The sequence below is a fragment of the Heterocephalus glaber genome, unplaced genomic scaffold (assembly GCF_053883595.1).
Source record: "Heterocephalus glaber isolate CG9 unplaced genomic scaffold, H.glaber_assembly_v1.0 deba00000347, whole genome shotgun sequence".
NCBI lineage: Eukaryota > Metazoa > Chordata > Mammalia > Rodentia > Bathyergidae > Heterocephalus > Heterocephalus glaber.
In genome coordinates this window covers 55,049,552-55,053,493 of record NW_028258143.1, presented here as the reverse complement: position 1 = coordinate 55,053,493, position 3,942 = coordinate 55,049,552, and the positions used below count along the sequence as shown (strand labels likewise).

The 3,942-nt window shown below is 51.8% G+C and overlaps 1 pseudogene; it reads right to left on the bottom strand.

Moving 5' to 3' along the window:
- Positions 1 to 336: 336 nt before the first annotated feature.
- On the bottom strand, positions 337 to 3,481 carry LOC101714568 (eukaryotic translation initiation factor 4E transporter pseudogene; annotated as a pseudogene).
- Between the last annotated feature and the right edge of the window lie 461 nt (positions 3,482 to 3,942).

Below are 3,942 nucleotides of genomic sequence, written 5' to 3'. Positions count from 1 at the left end.
ACAGGCTTAACTAATACCAGCTACTTTTATGTACAGCTGTATAAGTTCAAAAAATCTATCCTATATGTATGTACAAAAGTTGTTTATACATAGTTCTGTACATAAGGGTCTATACATTTCCTCAGAACCCTTAGGTGCCACCTCTTGGGGTGAAGACATCAACACTTCATTCACATATCTTACAAAAAAGACAAGACTTTCCAGGATTGACAAAACTCTGCATTGTGCACTCAGACCATGTAGGCTCCACTCCATTGGTTAAGATCTTTCTGTCATAATGCAAACCATGCCAGGTGCACGTGTTCCATTAAGAGCTTTACCCAGAATGCGCCAAAGTAAAAGCCAGTAAACCAACCCAAGATGAGGCAGCAAAGTCCTGACCAGGGTGCCACCATAGGTCCAGGCATGGATGAGCCTGCCTGCCCTGCTCACTGTTGGTATTCCAATTCATCTACACTGATGACTTTGGCAGGCATGGAGGGGAGGGGCTGCTGCAGCACATCTGAGCCAAACCATTTGGCAAGACCCACAGGGGAGCTGCTCCTGTAGCTGGGGTGATGCTCCAGCTGGGAGCGCATGTGCGGTAGGCCTGGGTGACTGGGCACATTCTGAGGAGTCGTCTGAATGCTGACAGCTGGCGGTTGGGACCCAGAGCCTGGAGGATGCAGAACTGAGCGCTGTAGCTGCTGTTGCATCATTGCCAGGTGCAGAGGTGTCCCAGGTCGAGGGTTTAGGAGAGGGTGACTAGCAGCAGGTAAAGGGTAAAAGGGCTGACCCAGGAGTGGGCCAGATATTCCCTGTAAATGAGTCAGGTCCATCCCAGGAGGAAGTACACCAGCTTGGAGCAAACTTGGAAGATGCCGTGGATGCACTCCCTGGGCCAGCATCCTCTGGACCAACCCTGGGTGAAGTTGGTGAGCAGGCCGAACAATAGGGACATGGGGAACAAGAGGAACCTGGTGTACAGGTCAGAGAAAAAGTGTTCCTGGAACCGGGGATGCCAAGGTGGGTGTTTTCCTTCCAGTTGCTTTAGGTCGGTAATCTTGTTCTTTGGTATAACGGTTGGTCTGGGATAGTGGGGTAGAACACGAAGATCGCTGTAATGTTGGAAGTTTGGGATTTGTTGTAGAAGAGTCTCATTCAGCACTAGGTATGGAGTTAGATGATAGTAGGTTCTCTTCACTAGCCTTCTGAGTATCCTCTTTACTGTCACCAGGAACTGCTTTTCCAGATGCAGGCTCCTCCTTGCTTTTCTCTTTGCTCTCGTACATCTTCCGGATTACTGAGGTAGGGGTGAAGGAAGGAGAAAGCATGCTTGTGATGGAGGCAGCAGGGGATGGGGAAGAGGAATTCCCTCGGTGCACAGGTGCTGGTGACTTGGTCACTTGCTGTGGCCTGTTTCTGAATCCATCCCTGGTTCTATCCACCTGTGGTTTGCCAAAACCAGGCTGGTAGAAGTTTGCTGCCTGTACTGCAAGGTCATGTGGCAGGGCTAGCCCCTCCAAAGCTGCCTGCTGCAACTCTAGCTGGCTAATCTGAGCTGTGACAGGGCTCATGGGCTTTTGAATGCCTTGGAATGGATCTCCAAGTAGTTGCTGTGGTCCTGGTGTGAAACCAATTGGTGATGGTATTCTTGGATGAAGGTAGTCTGCTGAGGCTGCCTGAGTTTGAAACACCTGTGACACAGGAGGAGAGGGTGCTCTTTGGCCTAGTAAAGATGCAGTAGGCCCCAAGCTCCCCATAAGGCCACTCAGAAGACTGGAGGAAGCAGGTCTTTGAAGTGGTTGACCCAGAAGTTCCTGCAGGATGTTCTTAGGGACAGGCTGGCCTGCAGTCTCAGCAGGGGACATCAAATGGCTTTCAAGATTTCGACTGACTTTGGGCTGAGAAGGCAAAGTCCCACTTGCCTTCACGGTGCTCACTAGCTTGTTAAATGCAGTCATATCTCCATCTTTCTTGAGTTGTTGATTGCTGTTTACAGCACTCGGGGTCTCCTCTAAGTGTTCTGCCATGAAGGGAGTTGAATTCTTTACTTGTTGGTCCAACTTCAAGCCCTTGAGCCCTGCTTCTACCTCTTCCACTGAAAGCACAACCCCTGAATGTGAACTCTCTTTAAGTTTTTCTTTATTTGCAGAAAGGCTGGAAAGTAGAGGTTTTAAATCCACTTTGGCTTTCTGTAGCATTTCTAAAATATCCACTTTATTTTCAGCATGGTCTTCCAATGGTATAGGAGTAAAATAATTCCCCGAGTTTTGTCCAGGAGAAAGGATAGCTTGCTCCAGACCTGCAAGTCTCTCCAACTCTTCATGTGGTGTTGACCCAAGGCTGCTGGATCAGCTTCCTGATTGGCTTGGATTAGAGAACCACCTACTGAACCGACTGGCAGAGACGGACCCTTCTCCCCAAACATCTTCTATCATGGAAGCCAAGCATGGAACTTTATCAAGGTTAAAGAACTCATTAAAGTCAAATTCTCCCAGGGATTGTTCAGGCAAGACAGCTTCCCTTGGCACTTCCTGATCAGCAGTAGGCTTTTGGGCGAGGATGACCTCCACCTCATCCTCTTCAGCCACGCCTCCATTGCACTCAACTATGCCTTCCTTTACAGAGGACGTCCGTCGCCTTGTTCTTTTTCTGCCTTTGTGATCTTCTTCTAGTATCTTATCATCAAAGCCAGTCAGTTCAATGGTTTCAGACTGACTTGTGGGTCCAGCTGAGAACCATTCTGGTTCTTCTTCAGTGTATGAATCATTTCTTCTACGCTCGCCAAAGACACGCTTACTATCACCAAACTCCCTCCTGAAACGCTTGTCCTTGTAGTCCGTCTCTCGATCTCTCTCTCTCAAGTCCCGCAGGACTTTATCACTAAGACGATGATCCTTTTCAAAGTTCCGGGCAGAGATGATCCTCCCACTGCCAACTCTTCGTCCACCTAGCAGGCGAAGCCCATCATTGTCTTCTTCCAATGGACTTCCTGAGCGGTGGGAGCTAACAGCAGCTGTCACATGGCAGCCCCCTCCAAAGCTCCGTCTCTGTGGGCTGAGAACAACATCCAAGTCATCTTCTTTTACACGTTCTCGTGGATCTACTATCTTGAGCACCAGGGAAGGTCGATCAGTATCCAACTCTTTCTTTAGACTTTCTACTGGTGAGCTCCACCCTGAAGAAGGGTAGAGAGAGGCATGCCATTTCTCAGGATTCCAGACACCATCACTGTCGTACTTTTCCGAGAGGCACGGAGGCCTCTGTTTGGAATGGGGGCGTTCTTTTATATCCAAGAGCTCCTCTTTTGTATAGCGATGAGGGGACTTGGAGGCCAGCAGCTTCTTCAAGTCAAGAAAAGCATCTCCATTTTCTGTTTCACCCACACTTCTCCTATCCATGGTTCCTTGGTCTAAAACTTTTTACACTGAAGGAGGCGGGCCAGAGGGAACCGGGAGGCCAAATCCCTGGCCTGGGCACTCTGAGCTGGAGCTGGAGCTGGAGCTGGCGCTGGCGCTGGCGCTGGCGCTGGCGTAGGCCCGCCACCATCTACCGCAGCCCGGGCCCAGCCAGTCTGCCTGCTGCCCGACTGCCACCCCGCGGACTTCTAGCCCCTGCCCGCCTACCGCGCCCCAGCACTCGCGCACGCGACCCCAGGAGCTCTAAGCACGGACTCCCAGACCCTACCGCCAGACCCTTACTCGATGCCTCCGCTGCACGGCGGTCCTTCCCCTCGGCCGCCGCTCCCCTCCCTGCCGCCCGCTCCTGTGCCACCGTTGCTCCCTGCGGCCTTTGCTCTTCCCCCTACCCCCCACCTGCTTGGGCTCTCTTCAGCCTCCGTAACTGAAGCCCGACCCCTCGCTCCTCCTCTCCCGCCCCCTTCTTAATAACTCCCTCCACGCCCCTGGGCCCAGGCGCCACCTTTGCCTCTGCCTGCCCAGATGTGAGGTGGCTGCAGAG